Source organism: Cimex lectularius, unplaced genomic scaffold (genome assembly GCF_000648675.2).
Source record: "Cimex lectularius strain Harlan isolate CLEC.00 unplaced genomic scaffold, Clec_2.1 scaffold29, whole genome shotgun sequence".
Classification (NCBI taxonomy): domain Eukaryota; kingdom Metazoa; phylum Arthropoda; class Insecta; order Hemiptera; family Cimicidae; genus Cimex; species Cimex lectularius.
This window is the reverse complement of record NW_019392675.1, coordinates 2,403,304-2,430,718: the sequence shown is the minus strand read 5'-3', so window position 1 is coordinate 2,430,718 and position 27,415 is coordinate 2,403,304. Positions and strand designations below refer to the sequence as shown.

General features: G+C 37.0%; 1 protein-coding gene across 5 annotated transcripts in view; it reads left to right on the top strand.

Annotated features, from left to right (window-relative positions):
- The window catches only part of LOC106668941 (repulsive guidance molecule A-like), a 74,660-nt gene that overhangs the window by 29,395 nt on the left and 17,850 nt on the right, over positions 1 to 27,415 (top strand). For 3 of the 5 annotated variants that reach the window (XM_024225422.1, XM_024225423.1, XM_014398154.2), the window contains exon 2: positions 24,037 to 24,114. The exons of the other annotated variants lie outside the window; for them this stretch is intronic. The gene's annotated coding sequence lies outside the window, so the exon portion shown is untranslated. The remainder of the gene's footprint in view (positions 1 to 24,036; positions 24,115 to 27,415) is intronic. 5 annotated transcript variants of the gene reach the window in all.

Below are 27,415 nucleotides of genomic sequence, written 5' to 3'. Positions count from 1 at the left end.
GGCATGGGGCGGCGAGTGCCTTATCAGAGGCACACGAGGGTTAGGGTACCAGATCCTGTCTGCATAGACGAGGGAGGATGCATAACTGTACTATGGGGTAACAGAAATGTTCCAAGGTTCAGCCCCTGTTACACTGGGGGGAATGGACTCGTAGTGGTTCGTGGTGACGACCCTGGCGGGAACTTAGAGAAGAGGCTGTCTTCTGTCTGCGACCTAAGCACGAAACTTGCTCATGACCATCGTTATACACCCGGCCTCACGGGATACGGCGGATTGGTCGGCAGCGTATAAGCGTTGAGGACGCTATGATTATGCTGAAAAGTCCCTCGAATGCGTGAGTAGTGGCGGATGGGAACGGGTAGTGAATCGGTTGCTCCGTTTCGAGTATGCTTTGCACGCAGGTGTAGGCTGAGCGCGATTGGCGGCTTTTACCGTAGGCATTCTCCTCTAGGGGGTGGTTAGCAATTCCTCGTTAAACAAAACCGCGGCCATAGCGGATCCGGTAGTTTCTACGCTGGGGAAGCCCCAATACTCTGGGAGATAGAGTGGCCTTCTCTATCTAGGGAGTGCGTGGGAGACAAGACTGATATTTCGGCTTAGGTACCCCTTTGCGCGCGGCATACGGTTCAATGCGTAATGCGGACCCGACCACTCGGAATGGGCAAGCGGGGAGCGAGGTTGTCTTGGCCCCTCGGGCTGAGCTGCCTCTACACCAATGCTGCGGCAGTAACAAGGAGGTGCGTCGGCACTCATCTTGAGAATCAAAACGTTAGGTGCGGACGTTAAAGATCTTCATTGTCCTTTTAAGGACGATCGCATTTTAGATAAATCAATCAACTATATGATAATATAAGTGATATGATAATAATAATATGATAATTCCGCAAGCGTCCGACGTTCGAATCATTTATATGTGTAAAAGGTTTTTTTTTAATCAGGGCTGCAGCATAGTGATAAATGGTCAAAGTTAAACAGATTGTTTGACCCTCTTTATTGACCTAATTCAATAATTGCACACAACGCATCAGGAAATTTCAAGTATTCAAACTTTCTGAAATGTCTCTCCAGGTAATTTAAAATCAGAGCATGAGACATTACCACTTTCCCTTGTAAGAAGTCGTAAGTTACAAGAAAGGAATCTGTAATCCGTCTCTCCTGGCAATATGTTTTCTGATAACTAATCTAAACCCCCTTCCATCGCTATGCATTTATTATAATAATATTATTAATTCTCTGCTTTAAGCCTTCGTTTAAAGCCGTCTGAACAGTTGAATAATAATAATAATAATAATAAAAAATATTTGTTTAAAACTACTTATTATCGGGAGTTCATTTAATTGTACACTGTGTGGCGTCGGGTCGGTTCTCTTCTTATTCTGATCGATTCACAAAATTATTTCAACACAATTTTTAATTTGGAGTCTTTTGTTTGGCGGTTGAAAATCTCATAAATCGGCAATGCGGAGCTTCTTTGCAACACCCTTTGTGTTTTAAACTATAATATTTTTCTCTTTTTATACAAAGTCATGCATTATACCATGTAAGATATCAGTGGAATCTATGTTCCATGAAAATTAATATTATTTTAAAAGTGTTTTATTTTGCCACACGGAAGGACATGAAAAGAAAAATTTATCGAAGCGATTTGAAAATTTAAATAATGAGGACTACGAGTATGAATTCATTAACCAGAGATTTAACAACTTCCTTTCTGTTCTTTGATGAATGATGTCGTTTTATGACCTTCTGCAAGAAAATGCAAAGTTTTTACATTCTTAAAAGATAATGCAATTAAAATACTAAATATTCATAGTGCTTTCTTTAAAACTAATTCACAAGCTATGAAGTTAAAATGGGTTTAATTGATATTGTTACTTTGCCAGAAAAATTAAGGAACATAAAACCGGTCAAACAAAACGAAAAGTAAACGTTACGAAGTGTATGTGTATACAAATATAAAAGGTTCGAATGCATTAAGGTAAAGAATAAATTAACGTCAAATTAAAATCGTACACTTTCGTGGATAGCCGACACAAAAATAAGACAAGCAATTCAGAAATATTCAACATGTTTTTTAATAAAGAGCTATTTTTAAATTGTGGACAACTTTTTCAACTTCAATACAATATAAAATATATACATATGTTTACGATTTAAACGAAAAATAAAATAAATAACAAGTTCCACTATACGACATGGTAATAAACCGTCTGCCGGTACTTATCGTTTTAGTACTGGCCATCTGAAAGTTCAAGTTTTATTAGTTTAGACCGATGGAAAATATTTTAAATAATTTTGTCTAGGTTATAACTTTTTTCCGTCAAATTTCAAATTAGCCTTTTTTTACCTTTACAACTTAACTTTTTTAAATTTTAAATTATCCCTTTTAATTTCATATTAAATCTTTTTAATTTCAAATTAGTATTTTAATATCAAATTAACACTTTTTAATTTCAAATTAGCCCTTTTATTTTCAAATCGACTCTTTTTAATTGCAAATTAGCCTTTTCTTTAAAACCAAAAACCCTTGGAAATGGTGTGAAATGTAAGCACGTTAAGTAAAATTCCTGCATTTGAAAAAATAAATAAATAAAATAATGGGGATGTTAGAAGGCCGTATGAAAATTAATTACAATTAAAATTTAAAATGATATAAAATGAAATACAAAAGGAAATGACTTCTTTTAATTTGAGATTTTTGTAAATTATAATCTAAAATAAGTGGGCTACTAAAGTATAGCTATATATGAAGATAAACTACAATTAAAATGAAATATCATATAAAATAAAATTTAAAAAAAGGATTCTTCTATTAATTTGAGATATATTTGTATATTTAATTTTGATAAAAAAATTTAAAACCATTTTATGAAAGAAGAATCCTTTATTATAATATTTAATTTTACCTGATTTTCAATTTGTAATTGTAATTGATCTTTATATGGTCTTTCTACTGCCAGTATCAGGCAGGAGTACACAGGCCGATCATGCCTTCTCGAGAGTCGTATTCTGAATACGTTTCTGAATGGAGAGCACGCTCTGGCTGTGTTATTTGAAGCATATGATACGACGTGGGGATATTCGATACCTCGGAAATGTTGGGATATAGGATTTAGAAGCAAATTACCACGGTTACATGAGGCTTTCTTGAGGAACCGAAGATTCCGTGTCAGATAGGGTCCGTGCTCTCCAAGGACTGATCAAAAGAATAGAGTACCTCTTGAGTTCAGTGATAAGCGTTACACTTTTCTCGATCGCAGTTAACGGTATCGCGGACGGTGTCCCCCGACCTATCAGACGATTACTGTATGTCCACGACCTGTGCTTTTCCTTTCGGGGATGACCTAGTTGAGGTCGGAGGGATGATGCACTCAGCGATAAACGTTGTGGCTGGAAGAACCGAGGAAACAGGAGTCACCTTCCTTGCGACGAAAACGCATATGCATGTGCGTTTGCAAGCTTGGGGGTCCTAATTATTTTTCATGAGGTTGTTAAGAGCCCAATGATTTTATATTTAAAAAATTTCAAATTGTAAGGTAAATTATTTGTTTTTATATTCACTAATTTCGTGGTCCGCTTGACCATATAATATATTACAAGTAATTAAGGTTTTTAGTCGAGATAAAAAAGTCAATGGCACGAGCGGGATTCGAACCCACCATCTTCGGCTACATACGCCGCTGTTCTACCATTTGAGCTATCGTGACCTCGATCCGCTCAGACATTTTATCTCGACTAAAAACCTTAATTAATGGTAATATATTATATGGTCAAGCGGACCACGAAACTTGTGAATTTAATAAGTTTAAAATGAAGCATACTTCACTGAAGCTCTCCGTGGCCATTTCATTTGTCGCCGAGAATCCAATCCGATTACACGACATTTGAAAAATGGCAAAAAGGAGGGAAAATTCAGAAGGTGGGGTTGAGATGGGAAGTTAGTGTCCGAGTGGATCGAAGTCACGATAGCTCAAGCGGTAGAGCAGCGGCTTATCTAGCCGAAGATTGTGGGTTCGAATCCCGCTCGTGCCATTGACTTTTTTTATCTCGACTAAAAATCTTAATTAATTGTAATTTGTTTTTATATTATATTCAACTAATTAAGGTTTTAGTTGAGATAAAAAAAGTACGTATACTACTAGTAAAGATGTACTTCATTTTATCTTATTAAATTCACTAGTTTTCGTGATCCGCTTGACCAATTAATATATTTCAATTAATTAAGGTTTTTAGTTGAGATAAAAGAGATTCATTCAACATTATAATTGCATTTAATAATGACTATAGGGTCCTAGCCGTTTACCTAAATCTTGAAAATGCATTCGATCGGACATGGAGACGACTAATAAACTCACTTATTGCGATGGATATTAATGGTTATGTGCTAAAATTTATCGTGAATTTTCTATCTGATAGATATTTTAGAGTGAGATGCAGTACAACTGACTCTAAAGAATTTATCCAAGAAAATGGGGTACCACAGGGTTGCGTTTTTAGTGCCATGTTAATCTGCATCAGACTTTAATATAATTAAGAAAATAAAGTTATCCATTCAGATAACGCTCTATGCTGATGATATCGTTATTTATCTAAAGAGGAAAAATTTAAGTGTAACGGAACAGTGTTGAGGAAGCTCTGAATGCTGCTTCGGATTGGCTAACAGAAAATAGTATATTACGAGCGGCTAAAGCACCGATCCGATCCGCATTCTGGTACCATGAATGAGGAAGAATTCATCACGACAGCTTTTTTTTGTGGATAAAATCCAATAAAAAAAAATGGTTAAGGTGGTCACGCAATTTATCCCACATAAATGTACAGAATCAAATCCGTTGAGAGCCATCAGATGCCATAATAATTTAAGAATGGGCGAGTGTAGAGACCTTATTCATAAATGTGAACCGAATATACATGAACAAAATTAATACGACATAGATAGAAATCCGTCTCATATAGAACCATGTTTTGACGAAGACTGCGTAGTCCTTTGATGCCAGCGAAGTAATAATCTTTTTGCGAGCAAACTTTTAAGAAGAAAAAGAATTGTGCAGCCTGTCCAACTGTCGCTCCGGTGTGCGCACTCACATAAGACTTAATTATGAATAAGCAGCCAATAAATATTCGGCCGAGTAAAGTCTGAAAAGTCCGTAGTGTGCGGTGGGTCCTTATTTTTGTTTTAACAGTGTGTTATTTGCCAATAACAACCCAAAGGATGCAAGTAATAATAATTAATGTCCTGCAGGTTTATGCTGCTTTTAATCATTATTAATTGTAAATACAATGAGACACCTGAGGAATTGTACATTTATTGGATAATCGAGCAAAACTAATAGCTCAGTGTGAAAATTGTGGGGAAAAACACCCCATGCTAAAGTGTCAGCTTAGAATTATTATAAAAAAGATTTATGCCCCTAGGGTATGGTATAAAAAAGCGTCAGGATGGTCGGCTAGAACCGAAATAGCCGTTTGTTCCTTCCCAAGACTTCGTGCGCGAGGGGTCGGTTAGATTTGGGGCCTAGGTAAAGACCCGAAAGTTTTTGTGGATAGAGAGCAAATAGATTTCCTTAGGGTTGGCTAACACGTGACAGCCGACACTGAAATATTCCTAACATTCACACTCACCCCCTGTTGTATCTTCCTACCCAAATCAACTCGACTTCCCTCAACTTCTCTCATTTGAAAACCTCCATCCTGCAAGGGACTAATCCTAGAAAATCACGTACTGTCCGTTAGGGCGTGTACAACTGATAAACACGTACAGTAACGTGGAATTTTCACATTTGTGTTCTATCACTTACAATGGACTGATTGTGAGTATACATTTTATCTCGTGGCAGATTTCATATGGAATGAGAATGTATTAACAATAATTATAATACTTTGATTTTCCTTGTTGTATGTTGTAGTTTTTATTATGCAATTTTTCTATTTTTTGTGTAATGCTCTGATTTTTAAAAACAAGCATCTTTTCTTCAACTAGAGTAAAGTAATCGCTGTCGTTAAGGATTAACGTCCAACTATCCGTTGTGTATTGTGGGCGAGGGGTCAAATCATGTTATTTTTATTAGTTCACTAATTTAGCAATTATGTTAGAGAAATAATACGCAATTTTGGCTGTTTTTGATAATTTTGGTTTGCATATCCTCGCTGTTTGGCTGTCCTATGTTAGACGCTTTTCAGCTTCTCAACATCTTCAGTAATGGGTCTGTTTAGTATTTTTAATGTATTTAAACGGAAAAAGACTGTTTTTTCCAATTACTAATAATTAAAATGAACATGAACTCGACCTACGTACTACAAAAATACAAGTTGGACGCCCAACCACTCGGTCATCTCTACACTTTATAAATCTGAATTCTTTGTTTGTTTTTTACATTAAAATTTATTCCTACTTTAATCTATCAAGAAACCTGTTTAAAATTAAAAAACAAAAAATAAAGTAACCTTTGGTTTTGATTTTAAATAACGATGTCGGGGTACTGACTAATCCGTGGTTTGACTCGGGGAACATGCTCGTTTTGTGGCTTTGTTGTTCGGCGGGTTTTTGGACATTTTCTGTTCAGTTTGCAGTTTGTCGTGTGATATTGTCAGACACCGAACGTTCGAAATGTTGAACCTTTGGCTGACGAAAAATAAGACTAAGGAAGATCAGGGCCGATGTTTTTTCATGAAATGAAGCATCTGTACTTCAATACCCCATGATTTAAGTTTCTTTAAGATTCCTCTTCTCCAAATCGTGTCAAATGCTTTTTCCAGGTCTAAAAACAAAGCTATTAAAACTTCCTTTTTTCGAAATGCTTCCAAAATTTCGGTCCCTAAGCTGGAACGTCCTTTCCTTGACCCAGAGTGTTCTGGTGAAATGAGATTGTGGGATTCTAGATACAACACAAAACGTCTGTTATCATTCTCTCGAGTAACTTACAAATACAACTTGTTAATTAAATTGGCCGGTAGATATGTAGTAAAGTTTTGTCTTTTCCTGGTTTTAGAATCAGTACTATCTCGGCTTCTCCCCATCGCAAGGGAAATTCTTTTTCGCGAAATATTCTATTATAGAGTTTTCATAAGCGTTGTTTAAAATGCGGATAGGTATTAAGCATGTCGTAATGCATACCATCACGTCCAAGGGAGTATCCTTTTACTCGTTTTTTCATCGTCTTACAAAATTTCGAAATTTGTAAAATCATTTTTTATCTAAAAAGGATGGTTCGTAATGACTGTCATCTGAAACTGAAGAAAAATGATTACCTCAGGTCTCAACTATTTCTACTGGGTACTTTAGTTTGCTACCGTTAGCAAAAAGGCCATTTATAGATAATACTCGGCTTATTACCTGAAATAACAGATTTTTTCTCCTAACTTTAGTTGAAGGGGTATGCCTTGAGATGGTCTCAGTAAAATTAATCGAGGAAGTTCGCCGGGCTTGTTTGAAAATCCAATTAGCCCGGGCATTTAATTTTTTGTAGTTTACTAAATTTTCAATTGTAGGGGCTCTTTGAAATTGTCTGAGAGCCTTTCTTCTATTATGTTCGATGAACACGAAAACAAAAAATTGAAATAATCTTTACTACCTTTTCATGTTTAAGTAAATTTGCTATGTACAAGGAAGAAGAAAAAAAGTATTAACTTGAAAAATGTGTTAATACGTATTTACACGATTATAAACACGAGAGCTGTTGTTTACTCGGCGAGAGTCCAGGAACAACTGTGAGAGATAGTTTTGTGTCAAGGTGACTGCAGCTATTTTATTTGTTTTGCTTAGGGAAATTTTATTCTCACCTGTTACGCGATTTAAATTCTTTGTATGCAAATCTGGTTTCGTTTATTTATACAAACACGACAAATATCAATCGTCGTATGAGATTTATTTCATTAAAGCTGTATATTCGGATATAATTTAAAAAGAAAGTACGATAAAACAGTAAACATGCTAATGTGGCCCTGGATATCTGGAATTAAGCTAAAATGATATATTTAGCTTTTAGGCATTGTAATGTCTTGATTTTCCTACACATGAGATATTTTTAGTAAATCTAACTGACGAAAGGTTACTCAAGTATTCTAGAAGTATTTTAGAAGTATAATACTTTAAAAGTATTATACTAACATATAAGGAGTAAACTACTTTAGAAGTATACTCAAGTATTTTAAAAACATTAATTAAATGTTGTTAATATTTAAATATATGAAACAAGTTCTACATATGCTTTCTCCCGTCAAATTAAGCGTGGAACACACCCGACGCACCGCTTCCTTGACCCGAAGCCACCCGACGCAAATCCAAAGTCCAATTTTCCATAAGATTGTATTACCCCCATGCACATCTGTCCGATGCCACGCTACGCGGAACAACCAAGTTCCTTCCCCACTGTCCAGATTTTCGCCGAGTAGCGTCGAGTACTGTGAAAGACGAAAGAACCGGGCACACATATTTTTATATCAAACTATTGTATTATTGCCGTTATATTAATCACAACACACTTATTTTAATATAAACCAAATTAAGCGAGATCAAAAATTTAACTAAAATTTATTACACCGTTTTGCTCATAAAATTTAACTAACAATTTATTACATAGTTTTGCGCATAAAATTACACCATTTTCGTCGAGTAGCGTCAGAACCGGACTATTACATTTTTTGTAGTTTATTTCAAACTAAGTATATGCAATATTGTCGTTACATTAATTACAGCATGCTTATTTTAATGTAAGACAAATTAAACGAGATCAAAACATCATGAGTTTTTATAATAATTATTTAATTATGATGGTTAGGCAGAAAATTTATCAAAACACCGGAATAACTTTATTTAAAACAATTAAATTTAACTAACAATTTATTACATGGTTGTGCTCATAAAATTTAGTAAACAATTTATAACATGGTTTCGCTCAAAATAATGCATTAAAAACAAAAGATGTGTTGCGATTGTGATACTGAATTGTGATACACAGCGTGTGACTGTACGTCGCGTGCGCTTGACGTCGCATAGATGTGCACACTCTACCAAAAGGAGACAAGGCGTCGGGGTGCATCGGTTAGCGTAGCGTAGCGTTGCATGGGGTGTGTTCCCCGCTTTAGGCTACGGTTAGTATAAATTATAAAATTAGTATATACTAAATTTTGTGAACAAAACAATGTAATAAATTTTAGTTAAATTTTATGAACAAAACCATGTAATAAATTGTTAGTTAAATAATTTTATGACCAAAATTGTATAATAAATTTTAGTTAAATTTTATGAGCAAATCCATGTAATAAATTGTTAGTTAAATTCATTCTATCAATAAATGGTATTCCGGTGTTTTGATCAATTTTATGCCAAATCATTTAAATCAATTTAAAAAAAAATAAAAACTATTGAATTTAATTCACTACTTTCGTGGTCCGCTTCACCAATTAATACATGACAATTAATTAAGGTTTTTAGTTGAGATGAAAAAAAGTTAATGAGAGGGATTCGAACCCACGACCTTCGGCTAGATACGCCGCTGCTCTACCACTTGAGCTATCGTGACCTCGATCCACTCGGACACTAACCTCTCATCTCAACCTCACCTTTTGAATTTTCCCTTCTTTTTGCCATTTTTCAAATCGAGGTCACGATAGCTCAGGTGGTAGAGCAGCGGCGTATCTAGCCGAAGGTCGTGGGTTCGAATCCCTCTCGTGCCATTAACTTTTTTTAATCTCAACTAAAAACCTTAATTAATTACTAATGAATTTTTGATTTCACTTAATTAAAATAAGTATGTTGTAATTAATATAACTACAATAATTCATGAAGTTTGAATAAAAATACGAGTGTCCGGTTCTTTTGTCTTCGGCTGTAATCGATGCTACCCGACGAAAATCTGGACAGTGGGGATGAAAGAGCGTAGAGTAGGGTAGCGTGGCATAGCATCGGGTAGATGTGCACGGGGGTAATACAACCTTATGGAAAATCTGAGTTTGGATTTGCGTCGAGTAGCATCGGGTAGCGTCGCCTGGCGTAGCATCGGGTAAGTGTGTTCCCTGCTTAAGGCGGCTCCAGACATTCGGTATTCGCCGAATGCCGTGCAAATGTTCGCCGAACAACACTATCCGGTGCTTGCCTTGCTCGGTTTTTTGTCAGTTTTCTTGTCCGCTTCAAAGGGCACGAATATTCATGAAGTAACTGCTCTCAAACCATCGGAACCGTTCGGGAATCAACTGTGTAACCGGGAAATTAAGTCGTGGCCCCTTTATTCGGAGCTGGAGCGGGCGAGAGGAAGCCATTTAAACATAGGCAGGATTCCACGAGTCGCCCTACGTGCGTGATCTAAGATTTTCATCTACTGTAAATATCGTCGAAGATATTGGATACCGTCGCGTTTGTGTCTGGAATAAGACAAATAGTGACTGCTCACTTTAAACATTTTACTGTTTAAGAAAGGCCTAATTTTTATGTATACAGTTTTAGTTTCGTTAGGATAAGTACCTTAGTTTTATTTCCTTATTTGTAAATATATGTAGTTAAACCATCACACTTTCATTTCTTTATTTGTTTTCTTTATTTACTTAATTGTAGAAATAGTCAATTTCATTGCGAACCCTCCCTCCCGTCTCACGCGGAGCTATCTCCTGGCCGCTAACATTTGCTCCCCCCCCTCGATAGTTAAAAGACTATCTGGTGCCCGCTCATTATCTTCTTATATTTTGCTTTTTGTCTGAACAAATCAGACCGGAGGAACAACAAATACAGACAAACTGTAACTGTGCATAACTTTAACCAACTGTTGACTGTTATCAAAATCACCAGTAAGTGTATACTTCTATTTAATACTATCTATTTTTCATTAATAAACGGTTGCTAACTAGTATAGATGTGTTAATTTACACAAAAACAAGTTTTTTTAATTTGGAATAGATGGGCCCAATGCAACAGTTTTGAAGTTCCTTGATTTTTACGGAACGGAATCAATAACTTGGAAAGGTTCTCTTACGAATCATAATTTTTTATGAACAAAATAATAAATAAAAAAATATAATTAAATATATTCTTTTAATTAGTTTGTAGCCATTACATAGAATAGAAACCGCAGCTGCAGCAATGACGGTTTCACTGTTGTAGTAAGTTGAGCGTTCATACGGCCCTTGGCAAATTCCGCAACAACTAAAAAACAAAAAAAACACTATTTGGCGAATGTCAAGACGAATATCTAGAGACTTGGCAAATATTCGGGGCAATTGGTATTCGGCGAATACCGCAGGTCTGGAGCCGCCTTTATACGCCGAAGTAAATTTCTCTCACAACCTTCTACAAAAATGTTCCTACCCAAACGTGACTCGTTCATTAGCTAGACTCACTCTTAACATGGAATCAGATCAACAGACAGACGGTCTACTCTACAAATTTAGGAGACGACGATCCAAGCTATCGAAAAAAAATACAAACGCTATTACAACAGAACTGTGGAGAACTGCTAAACCTTCCATTATCCAATCTTCTCATTCTTTTCAACCTAAGGCTCTTAATCAACCGTATCTGCTCCGCATTAAGTCTCCAATACTACCGTCCACAACGACCTTAAAATCAACTTTACCCAAAAAGTAATGTTAACTCTCCCAATACCCTACAGTTCACCCAATCTCCATAATCTTACCCAAGTCTTGTCCAACAGATCTCATCCCTACAATCCTTTTTAATTAAATTTTCGTTTCGAAAAATGATCAATAGAAAGTAGAGAATGTCATTTCAAAATACAAGATTTTTATTACTGTCTAGGATTGAATTTCTATAGCTATTACAATCGACTATGTTGTCCTTATTCATCATGATTTTCAAGAAGATGAAATTGAGTTCTTTGTTGGTGTTGGCATTGTTTTTTTTTTTTTTTTAATTCGCAACAGGTTCGCACGTCCTCCATATTTTTTGTTTTAAATGAATGACATTTCTGGCATTGTTGTCGACAAGAGTCGTTCTCTCACTCACCTAGTCTATCTGGCTGTCTTTTTCGAGAAGAGCGTCGAACTCGACTAAAAAGGCGATTGTTTAGTTTGGCAATGATTTAAAACGTATCTCAGATTTTATGGTTCCGTCCACTATTCGGCGGAGGAGGCGGCATTCAGCGTTAGGAACCGAGCCGGGATCGGGCATCAGTTGTATGAGGACAACGGCCGAAGCTCGAGGTTAGCAGACCCGACCGCTGTATGAATGAGAGCCGGCTGACCTAAAACATTTGATAGATAGCAGACTTGAAAAACACACGAGATCTAAAAAAACGACTCATACTTTGATTTTACCCATCTGCCTCTTATCAAACAGAAAATTGTCAGTGAGACTAAAAACCTACTTGTTCAACTAATCTAAATCGAAATTGACAATTGTTCATGCTATATATCCACATTTATTATTTACTGTTATAATATTTTAATGTGATATTCTGATGTCAAAGGTCGGTTGTATGTTTACGCCGAAGGGGACTTTATTTATTTAATTTTGTTGGATTTTTCGAATTTCCATAGTGACGAAAAACAAAAAACACTCGGGGGTCCAGCTGGCCGGAGTAAGTGAGTGTGGACAAACTGGTGAACTTTTTTTTCCTTTTGATCTCGATTTTTAATCGAATAGTGACGAGAACACCGCCGTAATAAGAAGTTGTGTCCTTTTTATTCACCCGCTCGTCGCTGCGAATTCACGACGCTTGCATTCGCTTCGCGGCGCATCATTTTGCTGTTTTCACAAGTCAGATTTTCGACCTGGTCACGTCATCCAATAAGACATTATTTTGAAGTTCTTTTTCTTTTCAATTTTTAATTCCAGGGAAGAGATTTGATTTTAATTTTTTTTGATCTAGTTAATTTCCTGTAATAATTCTGTCATTATTTTCTGTAATATATCGACCCTGGCCAGAAAAAATACTCTTAGCTGTTCCAAATCTATAATTTGAGGTGAGATTATTGTAATTCTTAATACATTTAAAATATGTGATATTTCATTGCTTCATAAATACTGTCAGACGCATTTCAGTTTTTCGCCATCGGAATCAATGTTGGGTCTGTGTGATTTTTGTGAAGTCAAGTCTCTTGAATAAGGTGTATATAGACTTCTCTTTGTTTGTCCGTGCTTTTTTGGTGGATTAAGTTTGTCGATTGTCAGTATGAGTCAGTAACGACTGAATCGTATTATAATTTGTTGGAGGCAAGTCTGAAGAATGAGATGGGTGTAGAAGAACTTCTTAGCCAGCTCCTTTAGCTTATTCACAGTTCTCAAACATTACGTCTGTCTTTGTCGTGTAGCAGTTTCCTATTTACCAATTTACCAATGCAACTTGGTTTTGCTCAAGTTTTTGATGAATTTTTTTCAATTTCAATGATAATGGTGTATGACTCCAGTCCATAATACGTGTATGTAATATCGATTGTTTTGGATTCAAATTGGACACGTGTCCTGGTCTTTTGTCGAAAATTAACCAATGCTTGACCGACCTAGTTACACGCAATTCATTTTTCATCGCAAGTGTCGATCGAGAAATGTTTTTTTTCCTAGCAAGCAAAGAAACGTCTCATGACGCTTCAACTGGTGCCTTCCAGTGAGATACCCACGAATCGGACTTTTTGACTTATCCAATGTGCTTTAAGTGCCTTGAAACTTCGTGTGCACTTGTAGTTGTGTGAGTGTGAAACAGCAAATTATATTTTAATATTTCTTTATTTTACCGCGAATTCTCCTCGGTCCTGTAAGGGCAAGAAGAGAGATCATAAATGTAGAATAATAATAATTAGGTATTAGAAAATATGAGAATACAAGGAATCTTGCAGGAGGATAAAAGGAAAAAAGAATCTAATTTCAATGATTATCCACTGTATATAGAGGGGTAAACTCCCATATTAAACAATCGTCTTATTTAAAAATAGATATTGCCTTATTCTATTATTTTATATTAGAAAAAAGAGGTAGAGAGAAGTCAGAAAAAATGGTGTAGCTTGGACATCTGGAACCGAAGAGAGCGAGAGAAGCCCGGGCTGTTTCCCTCGGCTGCCGGGCAGGTAACGTGAACCCGATAACGTCCTATAACGTCTTTGATGTTGCTTCCAAACACTTTCATCATAAAAATTCCCCCTGACAATAAAAAAAAGCCGCATTCTCTAACTTTTTCCCCTCAAGAAATGATCAAAATGCTTAAAAAAGTGGAAGTCTGTTGGCGAGAGGTCGGGTGAATAAAATTTCATATCCTAAGCCCTTCCGCTGGTTGGTATTGGACATGTGGCCTTGCGTTATCGTGAAGAAGAATCGCCCCCTTACGGCTTACCGCAATGCTGGACAAAGACGTTGCAGTATCCCGTGCATTTTGTCAATTTCTTGGCAATGTTTTTCTGCTGTGATAGTTTCACCATAATTCAGGAAATTATAATTAACAACCCCAGCTGTACACCACCAAACAGTCTTTTTTGGGTGCAGATTTGGTTTCGGGGGCGTTTTGGCGCTTTATCAGTCCAACCACTGACGCCTCCTGTTATCGTACCGAATCCATTTCTCATCGCACGTGATGATTCGATTGAGAAATGTTAGGAACGAAGTCATGTAGCTGTGTATAAGACGTTAAATTATTCTGGCTAAAGATGTTAATAAACCCAAATTTTTATAGCAAATGACGAAAAAAGAAAACCAGAAGAGTTAAATGGATGCAGCTCTACGAGTTTTTACAATACCTCGCAAATGGTAGTTTACAGTGGTGAGAAAGTTCTGCTTGTTCGAGGATCAAAACCCAAAGTTGCGCTTAAACTTTTCTATCAAGAGAACTTCGATGGCTTCTCAAGGTTCATGTTCACGGAAATTATTAACCTTCAACACCTATAGGCAAACGCAGATTGATATGACATCACCATCCTTTATTTCGCATATCTCAGGTTGTTTTGAAGTATCTCTTTTTCTCATTTTCGAATGAAAATTTATCAAATTTCTTGATTTTAAAGTGAGTTGCTGGTCTGAGGGATGTTAAACTGTATTGTGTTTGTCCTGCCTACTCTGTTGGTTTATATTGCGATCGAATGTCATCTTAGTGTTTATTCTGTTTCTCAGTGAAGATGATATTTGATAGAAATTTAAACCTGCGAGTCTCATCTGTGTACTTATTATGAATTGAGTTAAATGAATTAATAGTAGAGCAGAAAGCTACTTATACTACAAGCTAACGTTACAACGTACTACGAGCTGACGACCATAGATCAGGAGGTTATCCTACATCTCAAGTTGGACTAAAAAGTCCCTATTGTCCAAACTCTGATTTTCGATATTATCCTAGATATTTCACCTTTCAAGTTACTTCAACCTTTCACAACTTGGTTTTATAAAATTCCCAGTATCTCATAAAATGTAAAGCCTGCTGTAAATTGAACATCACCGATGAAAAGAGGATCGAAAACCCTTTGAGATTCATTTGTGTTTTTTATTGTAATCTTAAGCAAACCCGATACAACATCCTTAAAAAGAATTTTTACAAATTTTCAGAGTTCCTATCTGAAGTTTAACTCCTATCTGGTTCTGTAAATACTGACATATATGGCGCTTACAGAAAGGTTGCTCCTACTAATGAAAGGAGGGTGTGCTCTGCAAATTGTTGAATAAGAAGAAGTTAACTGGAATAACTTTTAAAGTATAAAAAACAAAACAGCTAGGACAGGCGGACCAGGGATTAGCGACGACAAAGAAACTGTAGCTCCTTCACCTCGCTCCCCTCTACCGAATCTTCCAATTTTTGGACTCATATTTTTAAATGTAAATCGTTGAATGCCTGGTAATCATTTACATTATACGCAGATTATATAACACAAGAAAAAAAAACAGTATAACTTAAATGTAAATGGGTTCTTCTTTATTCTGCGAATATTCGTTAGCGTGAGAGTAAACGGTTTGCAAGTGGTCAACTAATAGATGTGAACGTGTTGCAAAATATGTAAGAAGCTGGTTGAAATTGACACGCGAACAGCTTCTAACACAAATAATAAACAAAAACGAAAATACACTCACTAAAGGCTATATTAAACTGCTCACAATGTTATGCAGATCAGTTGACAAAATTCAAATCGAAATTGTATAATAATTTTCATCATTTATTTGTTTAGTTATTTTACAATAATGGTAGTGAACTCAACACTCTTTGGATACGATAACAGTCATGAAATCCGTGTAAGGCATGTTGAACTAAACAGATGGGAGTAAAAATATTTTTAATGACCACCCTGGTCATTTTACTTATCCGTAAACAGTTTTTCAGTGATCGGAGAGAAAAAAAAACTCCAGAGGCGGTAAACACCGTACGCTCTTGTAAATAGAAGAAACTTCAATCCGGCCGGAACTAAGCTCGCGGGAACGTTCCTCCATGCTAAGAGACACCGTATAAAGGGTTAAAAAGTCGGTAAACAAAAAACTACCCGTTGGGAAAACAGAAAATCCACGTGGTTTAACCATCAGGAACAATATAACGATACATATATATACCCCTTAGGTCAAAGATACTATCCAATTGAATATTGAATTGAAGAAAGTTAGACTTTTGTTATTTTCTTTCATCCATGGTCGATATGTAAATTTTCTGAGTAAAAGTGTCTGTTAGGCTAAGGACAAATTTTCACGCGAAGAAGTTCACGAGCTGAATTTCCCCTCTGCAAATCTGAGCGGACTTGAGGAAATTGCGCTCTAGTTCTGTGGTATTGTGAATTTAACTTCAACTTAGCTGAACGTCACGGACTCACAGCAAACCGGCGCGGACGAAGCTTTATTCGCCCAGATATGGACCTTTCAAAACATTTCTAATTGACAGCACGGCGCGAATTTATGCAAGTGAAATTGTGACGCGTTTTTCCGCTTAGATTTATCCCTAGCCTTATAGCCGAGATTAAATTTTCCAGAATTTGAAAAATAATTGTTCTTGACTGCAAAAACATTAATTTAAGTTAAGCTGAATTTAAGATTAATCAATTAATATTATACCGTATTGGAATTCTTATAAACAGGGTAAAGAAATGTTTTACTATAAGGAACACTAGGGTCGTCATCAGTGGGACGGCAACGATTTGAGCATCTCTTCACTACTACTTTGTGATCTGAAAAACTCTATAGATCTAAAAAAAAAAGGTAAAATCAACTCTTATAAAATCAAAAGCGTTCCGGATGCTATCTCCTCAGATTCCTCACGAACACGTCTAGAACAGAAAGGTAAACTTCAAAATAAAGGAAAACCAAAACGAACCGAAATGAATTTTTGAGTTATAGAACCCTCCACCGATATACTATACTCTATATAAAATACAACGAAAATTATTACTGATTGGGGAGCTGATACACTTCTCTTTTGGGACGTTTGTAAATGCCCGTAGATGTACTTTCTGCCATTCGGACCACCCCGTCTTCTCCAGGAAATACCTCCTGTATGATACCCAAGGGCCAATGGGACGGTGGCAAATTGGATTGATCTATGATTACGATAGATCCTGGATTTAAGTTTTGGATTGGTTTTTCCCATTTGATTCGGCTCTGAAGTTCATTTAAATATTCCCTCCTTTCTCCACCCCTGGCAGGTATTTTAAAAGCTTGAGTGAGAGAATGTTGACTGGGGTCAGCTCACCTGGATCGGACGGGTGTGAACTGTGGGGGCAAAGCGGACGCGAGTTCAGCAAGGCACTGGGATTTGGACCAAGTGGTATAGCTGTGAAGTATTCATCTCCTTTATGTTAGGACCTGCTGGCAAATGACACGATATAAGTTGGCTTTCACCGATTTTAATGATCGATTCCCAAAGCCCACCGACCTATGGAGCCTCCAGGGGCGAAAACATCCTATCAATGCGAAAATCCGCCAGGTTATGTGTTAACTTATTCTTGAAGTCGTCCAACCCAAAGAATTGGTAAATTCTCACCAATTTCGATCCAGCCCCAAGAAAATTGGTTCCCAATCAGATGAGAGGTCCCGAAAAAAGTCCACGCCGAGACAAAAACTCTTGAAGGCAGTCAGAAACATAGAAGTCGATAAATCGGATACCAGTTCTAGGTGTAATGCGTTTGTGACCAAACAAACAAACATATGTACGCTTGAACAGCCTAGGGTTTCTGGACCTCCCGAAGGCAATTTTTATGGGACCGGCATAATCCAATCCACACCGGTGTTCAGAAATGCCTTGGATTCCTGCACTCTAAAGGCCGGTATATCACCCATTATAGGCTTAGATTACGTGGACGAATACGAAAACATATGTAGCATAATTGAACGCGATGACGAACTACCTGACGTGCTGGCAGGATCCAAAATCTCTCTCTCAACAGGGGTAGTAGTATAGTAGGAGTTGTGGGCAGGTATGACAATTCGCTTTATGTACATGGTCTATTAATGGAATGGATCCTTTTTGGGTAAAACAGTAGGGTGGCACTTATCAAACGCCAGGGATGAATTTCTCAACCTCCACCCGACCTGAATTAATCCGTGATCTAAAAAAGGTGCCAAGTGTTGCAATTTGTTCGAACAAATTTCATCTCTTTCAAAACTTTTCAACTTAGACGCGAAATATTCCCGTTGAACTATACGACAGAGAGCCACCTTAGCGATTTCAAATCGTCTGACTCAATCCTTTCCGAACCGGCAATTATTTGAAAAACGTAAACCGTCTGGTAAACGTACATATATCATCACATATAACAATCTATTATAATTGGAAGATCGACGAAAAAGTTCCATAATGACATTCAACAGGGAGGGGGAAGACGTCATCAAAACAAGTTTTGGTCGTTCCTCAGGGGGTTCACAGAGCTTCATCTCCCTGTTTATAGGCCATCGAGTGATATCTAGTTTCAACCACGAAGGCCCGTACCACCATAACGGATGAGCAACAAGTAACGCCGATAAGCAATCGACTGGGTTTTCCTGTCCATTTGCATGATACCAATCCGAAACCTACATCTCCTCTTGAATGTGAAACACCCGATTCGGCACAATTGTTTTCCAGTGATCCGGGGACGCTTTCAACCAGGGGATAGGGATAGGGGTAAAAGAGGCGGCCACAATGTCTTATGCACCTCGACCATAATAGATCTATTGTGCTCCCCTGTTTTTATAACTTACACGCCAGCTTCAGGTTGTTATCAGCCTCCATAGCTTTGCTAACGGGTCCTTAGTGTAGCATCTTGCTTGCGGTTTTTCTTCTCCCTAGTTGCAAGAACCTGCACCTACATAGATCTTAACAGAAACATAGAATGTGTTCTGCGGTCTCCTCCCCTTCCTGGCAGTATCTGCACAGTGTTTCTTCTGTCTGTACTCTTATCCGGTTCATGTGCTTTCTTAAGTGGCAATGTCCTGGCAGGGGCCCAACTAGAATCCTTGTTCGATTGCAATTGCATTCCAGTAATTCTTTTGTGGCAGGATGCTAAGCCACAGTAGGGTTCATGACCCAGAGTGTCAATGTACCCCCCTCCCCTTTGGCCAACATGTCAACCTTTTCGTTGCCTTTATGCCTCGAGTGCTCAGGGTCAGGTCATTAGTGTCACTGACTTCCATCAGGGCCTCCATGTGGTTCCAAACACTCTTTGCCTTAGTTCTGCTTGACTGACAGAAGATGGTTATCTTCCGGGAATGTATTCCTAGCCTTTTCATTTCTCTGGCGCAGTGTTCAATCACAATGATTTCAGAATGGAAAACTGTAGCATATTTGCCTAGGTTTACCGTCAGTTCGGTCTTTGGGATCATCCCGAAGATTCCAGCTCCCGTGCCTTTGTCGGTTTTGGAGCCGTCAGTATACCAGTAGAAGGTTGCCTTGGCTGTGTTCCTTGGCTTCTCCTTGGAATGAAATATGAAGTTGCGGGAGGTTTAACAATACTTCCAGGATCTCAGTTGGCGTTGTGCTTATAGTGGCCACCTGCTGTTGCCACGGTACTCGCTAGATACCTCTACAGGTTCTGGAATGATCTCCACAGCGAATTGGAGCAGAGCCATTGCCTATATAAGCAGGGGCATTGCCCCATTGGCTTCAGACTCGTCTCTCCGACGAGATCTCACTTCGAACCCCGAGACTCGTCTCCCCGACGAGTTCTCGCTAATCACTAATGGAGCACCAACGATGAAGGCAAGTGGCCATTCGGCGCCACTTAGTAGCCGGTTTCATAAAGATAGGTCAGAAATTAGCAAAATTAATGTATTGGTCTGATTTAATTAACACGTATTTAAAAATAAAAATACGTGCCAACAAAAAACAGCTGTTAAATTCACGGTTGTCATGTTTGCTACCTATGTCCTAACAGCTAACAGGTGATTACACCGCTGTTCCATTCGGCTTAACCCTGTTAGATCGAGCAATGTTTACTAGTCGATGCTTACAAGTCTACGTCATCTTTTCCTCGATCTAACACGACCTAACAGAGTTAACAGGATTAATACAAAGATTGTGACTACCCCTAATTTTAAAACAATCATATAGCCACGATTCCTCGGCATCTGAAGTTGTAACCCCTGCTCAATTTGCTTCACTGGTTTGAACTCAGCAACTGGTATGAAAAGAGCCAAGGAAATACTTCCAAGTCACTTAGTCGAACCGGTCAATGGTTGGAGAAATGGAGCATAACCATTCAAAATAATTACTTTCGCAGGAGAACATTCACTGGACAAATGAAATTATTAGTTCATCCCTATTTCAACTGCAGTCAGATATCGTTTTGGACTATATTGAATGCGGATTAAAAGAATCCAAGATAATCCAGCAATTTTGTATGAAAAAAGCTCAGGAAATACTTCACAATCACTTGAAGTAGTGGCTACAAAACATAACTTGTGCAAAAAGAGATTTTGGTTTAGCATTTTAATTCAATACAAGGTTTGTGGTGGTTGTTGGTCTGCAAGTGTTGAATACATTGTAAACTGATCATAACTCGATCACTGTACAGGGTCTGTCTACTCTCTCGCGGGTTTAAGTATCATTTAAACGTGTTTCGACTTACGTTATCTTCAGTGAGTGTCGGCGATTGAGTGGCATCTAGACCCGCGAAAGAGTAAACAGATCCTGTAGTTCCGATCAGTTTAACAAACAACTTAGTGAAATTATTCCTTAAGGCTTAAAAAATATGAAAGGAGTTGAACTTTAGAGTTTAGAGTGAATTTGTTATGATTGGGCATAGTGCCTTTATCATAAATGTTTAACCCTCGACTCTAATTAACGATTAGCAGGTGCGTTCACCCCAAGTACTTAAAATATATTACCATCTGCTCTCTTATTGGAGATTGGGCTTGTTAAAACTTATTAAATTCATCAGGTGTCGTCCAACACGTAATTGCCGTCCGAGATCGGCTATAACGACGCGGCGCTTACAATTTTCGCGTCGGTAGCTGAAAAATTCAAAGTCTGGAAGTGTCGGTAGTAAGTTACTGGTGGAAACGGATTGTAAGGAATCGTGTGTTGGAGGGTCAAGTAAAATATGTGGCCTGAGAAACCGGTTCTCCTGCCCTGCCGGAGGGAACACACTGCCCGCTCTATCGTCTTTAAATTCCTTATCAAGAACGCTTTCACCGTCGTTTACTACGAAGAAATCTCATTAACTGGAATGATTAACCCGACCTAGGAAAGGTCGGTAGCCTATCTTTTAAACAGAATATTTGACCCCCTTCCTTCATTGAAATCTAATTTTTTTAAACAAAAATTACGTTAAGCCTTACCAGTTTTATAATTTAAACCAGTTTTTAGTTTTAAATAACAAACGTAACTTCAACTTCAACTCCTAGGTTTTTACTCCTGAGTTTGAAAATAGTCGGGATAAGTATCTTAAAACGGCCAAGGCCGTTACCTGTGTTAGCTCCCGATGATCTTATTTACAGTTATGATCTAAATCCCTAGTGTGAAAGTAAGTTTTAGAAATTACTTCTCTCATAGTGTACTAACGCTTCTATGACTGATCTCTTTGGGTTCGCATGAACTCACCTTTAGTCAAACACGGTTCAGCTGTCAGTCTATTATTACCGGCCGTGCTCTAAACCGCCCCAGACCATCTACATTTAATAATCTCTGAAATGTGGTCCTGATAACCATTTAAAGAAATTTGGATTGGTGGAGAAAATAGAAAGCTTAGAAATATGCAAATACAACACATTTAACTCGAGAAATCTGTGAAGAGACAGGATTAAAATAACTATATGGCATCAAAAAACGAACTGACCGGAACATCAAAAACCCTGTAGAACGAAAAACGAACCCACTTATTTTGCAAACTTATAAAAGAAACGCAATGAAGATAAATACCAAGGAAAATGGCGAAATGCGTCTAACCGATCAAAACAGCGAGGATTGGCAGACCAAAATGATGGGAAAGGAGCAAACTGCAGGTTCATCATCACACCGCCGACCTCAGAAGAAAATGTCAATTGCTTCAACTTAATTTTTGATTTGGCTCTATCTCGTACGAGTGACAAAAACCTTCTTCAAAAATGCTTTGATACGTTCATTCATTGGGGTCTGCAAGGAGGAAAATGTTTCTTTTCATACCATGTCCAGCTACTACGAAACGCTCAATATGTCGCCATTTAAATTCCCCAAAGCCTTTATAGCCGAAACGTAAATCTAACACTTACATAGGAAAAAGGCATAATTTCTTTTTTGATTTACGATTTCTAACATTCTGCCGCCTAAGTCATAAGGGCTGTAGACACGTGTTTGGGAATATGTGAATACGAGCGCAGGCGCGCCGTGTTGGCGTTTATTTCTGTACGACTCCTTCTGTTTAAATGCTTACTTCCAGTTGTAGACGAAAATGACAGTAGTTACAGCTAGCCTCGGGAACACGTGGCGATCATCGCATTTAGTCAAAATCACTTAAAGGAGGGGGGACAAAATGACTGGTAACAAAGGAAATCATCGATTGAGTAAAGTAGCGGCAGGACTTGGTTATTTACCTTTTAAGGCTGGAAATTGTAAAAGGATCCTCAACAACGTCCTAAATATGAGCGGGACCTATTGCATCCGAGAAGTCTCAATGCATATTTAATTTCTAAATTTCAAGTTTCAGTTAACTTTAATTAATTTTTTAAATTAATTATACTTTTAATCCGTCCTTGGCTTAGATGAAAAAGCTAGTGCCACTAGCGGGATTTGAACCCACGACCTTCGGCTATTTAGGTTCGAATACCGCTCGTGACAAAAGCTTTTTCATCTCAGCCAAGATCTTAGCGTAATTAATTAAATAATTAATACGGCCAATTATGACTACGAAATACATATCTGGATAAATATATTAAATAATTCATTAGCCAATAGCTTCATTAAGTATGAAAGAACAAATGGCCAGTCGGTGTCATACCACACATCAAATTTCGTTACAATAATTTAGTCGAGTAATGTTTTATTGTAAATTGAAAGCTCATTTATAATTTTTTTTTTTAAGAGGGTTCGCAACAGCAGAGGTCTTATCAACGCATAGGGTGCCGGTGTTTTTTCAATAAAGCCCATTTGTATGTCGGGTTCGTATGCAGGGCTGTTGGATTCGAACCTGGGACCTTTACCTTACAGTGATGAGCGCCGTGTCAACGCGTAAACCGTTGCGGCCACAGACTCCCCCTAATTTATAATATTGGTACTGTTGAACTGTTCCCTTTGGAATAAACAATTGTCATATGAACGTTAAAATAGGGGCGTCGGTGGCCGCAACGGTTTAGGCGTGACACTGTGCTCAGCACTGTAAGATAAAGGATATTCTTACAAATGGGCTTTTTTCAAAAACAGAGAGTTAAAAAAGCTTTGACATGTACAATTTATTAGAGGGTTGTCAAATTTGCAGTTAGGCTGTTCGAGGAGAAATTCCATTTTACGACTTACACACGATAGGTTTCATCACCTCCAATATTAGTACAGTGGGGTGGTCACAGAAAACAAGAGATAACGACATTCTGTGTCTTAATTGTACATTATGTCCTAGTAATTTACTTTGTCTTGCCTTTTCCGGCTTTAATCCGTTAAATCATATTATATAGAAACTCTAATCGATACGATTATTAATGCAAAATTTTTAAATATTCACAGGCCATGAAATAAAAAGGTATTTTATTTACAGTTCACCACGAATGAATAAAACACAGATTGTGAGATTTCTCCGTTTCTGGCGAACGTTGACATCGGGGTTATAAGCAAGGTAAGGTATCATGCTGATTCTTTTCATTTATGCATTGTTGTTTCATTATCGATTTGGTCGTGATTGATCATTTTGGTCTGCCTGTCCGGACCGACCAATCCTGCAAGGGTGCAAGGGTAAATAGACTAAAGCTGTAACGACCAAATTTCAAAACTACAGGTTGCTGTATGTTCTTATTTCTTAATTCGATCATTTCCTTAAAAATTAAAGTACATTTTTAATAAATAATGTGTATTATAATTCAGTCTGTTCCAAACTTTTTGGCGTAAAGTACCTTGATTGGAGGTGTGGCGATCCGAGGATGGTCAGATTTCACCCTAGACGGATTTTCCAACGATTTTTAAGTTGAGAAATTGCTCCGTGAGGTCTGCAGGCTAATGAACCCGTAGTTCCGACAGTGTCGATCATTTCGGTCTGTTCAGTACCCAACACTGAAGTTAGCGAAATGGCGAAACGTGTGTGACAGGCCGGCCCAACTTGACAGACCAAATTTCAGGTCCATCACCCCGCAGATAACATTGATAAATCACACAATTAGAAGAAAGAGCGACAGTAAAATAAAAAAAGGATAAAATAAATGGTATAGCTACAAAAATATCTGAGAAAATGAAATTAAAATAAAATTTTGACAGAACCATACGAATAAAAATAATAAGAGGTGTTTGGAACAATAAAAACCCTGAAACTAATAAGAGGGGCCTTACTATGGTATAAAGTTGGATGTAAAATGAAACATGAAGTGGGGGCGGGAATCAAAGGCCCAAATTTTGACCTAGCGAAACACAGCATCAATTTTCCAAGCTGAAATCTATGCAGTAGAACACAAAAACAACTTAAAACTAGATTAAAACGTGCCCCATATATATCACCTGGCCTTTTATTCCTGGGAATCGAAATCAGTTCTGATGTGGGTGCTTTCGAGCGGATTGAAGAAAACAGACCGACAAACTGGCAAAAGGTAGGCGCAGCCCTCATACCGTTTCACCACTGCAAATTGGCCCCAAGCACGCTAACGGTGGAACTAAACAAATAGATTCTTGATGGAAACTTCTTCAGCAAAACAATCAAAGAAGTTCCTCAACATCTCAACTAGGAAAACAAAAATCCTCTTTCTCAGAAAGCAATAATTTATTATTTAAGAATATTTATCAAACTTTTTGTTCTTGGAATAATTCACATTATAAATCAGGCAATTTGCCTAATTATTGATTGTAGGAATTGCATGTTTTTTTTAAACATCTTTACATTGGATTAACTTGTGCTATTAGCCTTTAAGAACTTAAATCAAATATCGACTTTATTGAGTAAGATATGGAATCTATTTCGAATTGAAAAGTGGATAAGTGTTACCAAGCTCTAAGGAAGGAGAAAATACATCTTCCTAAGCTCGGCAAAATTCTCATAATGATTTTACCATGAATATACGTATTCTATTAAATTCAACCACCAAGGGAAATGGAGAATTTATAAACACAATATGTTACCTAATGGGTGGTAACAAGATAACTGATGATCTAGTCCAGTCGGCTAGTTGAGCGAACAGTTTCCTCCAAACTCCTGTCCCAAATGATGCCCGAATTTACGTTTGCTTTATTAGGTTGAACTATAGCAATCCCGTTATGTTAACTTAAACAAACAAAAAATACCTAATTCGACGAATTTACCGCATAGAAAAATAAACAGGCTTACTAATTTTACACATACGGAGCTTTTCGTCATTTCTTTTTTTATATCATGATTTTTCAAGCAGTTTAAATGAACATTAATAACATCAGTCAGAGAGTATCATATACGTTTGTCACATGGGCGTGGTGGTGTATCTTTGTCCAAATGTGTTGTGTTTGTAACACTTAAGCATTTTAGTTTGTACATTTCTTCTCCTTTACGAGTTTGCGTATTGAGACCTGGATAATTGGCAACAACCAAGCGGATCTCAACAAGAAATCCCACAAAACGCGACCGTTTTATTTGTCTATTAAATTCATATAGACACAACGATAAAAATAAGTGTTGAAAGATTCAAAGACCAGCTTTCCTGGCTGCTTTTCCTCTTTACAAAATATGATCTTCTATTCATTAGGTATGCTAGCCAATCATTTTTGCAGAGAATTGAGGGTTCAGAAGAAAAACCAATTTATACTGGATCAGATCCCTTATAAAATCCTTTACCTACAAGTTATGATAATTTTTAATTTTGTTGGTTTATGTTAGAAAAATTTCCATGAGGTTTATTTTAATCAAAAAGTAAATACATTATTTATTTACATTTATTTGGCGTTTTGGGAATTACGCCCATCATCGGCATCTATATTTTTATAACAAGACATAACTGTAACATTGATATTCATATTTTACAACATTTTATTAAACGTTTACCTCATAATTGCATTAAATTTATAATTTATTAATGTCCATATTGTATTTTACCTTCGATATGACCTTCGTGTATGTGTAATTTAAGTAATTTGTATAATTTGGTGAAGTAGTGGAAGTGGTAAGGACCGCTCCTCACAACTTCAACAAATTATTGAACAACCGGCCGCTAAATAACACATTTATTTACATACATTTTTGTATTATTTCTAGGTAATCTTTACAAAAAGAAAACTTTACCTGCCAACAGGCCACTTGTCCAAGATATTACATATTGTTTTTTAAATGCACAATTTTGTTAAACCAATTTTTTAGAAATATAATATTTTGGTGTAATATTCGGAGATCGTGAGATGCGGTCTGGTGTGACGTAGGTTTTAGAAAAACATTTTCTTTATCGTGCCACGTTTCAATCTTTATTGAGATCATCTTCAGGGCTCAAAGTGTTTGTTTTCTGCGTATTTGTGGCATTCGAAATGTGTCGTGTTGAGAGTGCCCGAATAATCATTGACTAACCGTCACTAAACACCACACATTTTGGTGTATTTTTAATATTTTTTATGTTACGCATTTTTTTATAATAATTTTAACTTGTTAGATTTTTTATAATTTTTATTTTATATTAAGGAAGTTTTTTCAGTCTTAAAATTATTTTAGGTTTGCGGCAAAATTTAAAATATTGCATTTTTATTTTATTTTTATATTTTTATTTGTTTTTTAAGTAAATTTAAGTTTATATTTATATGTGTAGTGATTAGTGACCGTTAATCGATATTTATTTAGAAATCGTGAGATGCGGTCTGGTGTGATGTAGGTTTCAGAAAAACATTTTCTTTATCGTGCCAACGTTTCGATCTTTATTGAGATCATCTTCAGTGCCTGGGATTTATAAACATCCTACGTGTATTTGAAAATTTAAACAATGTTT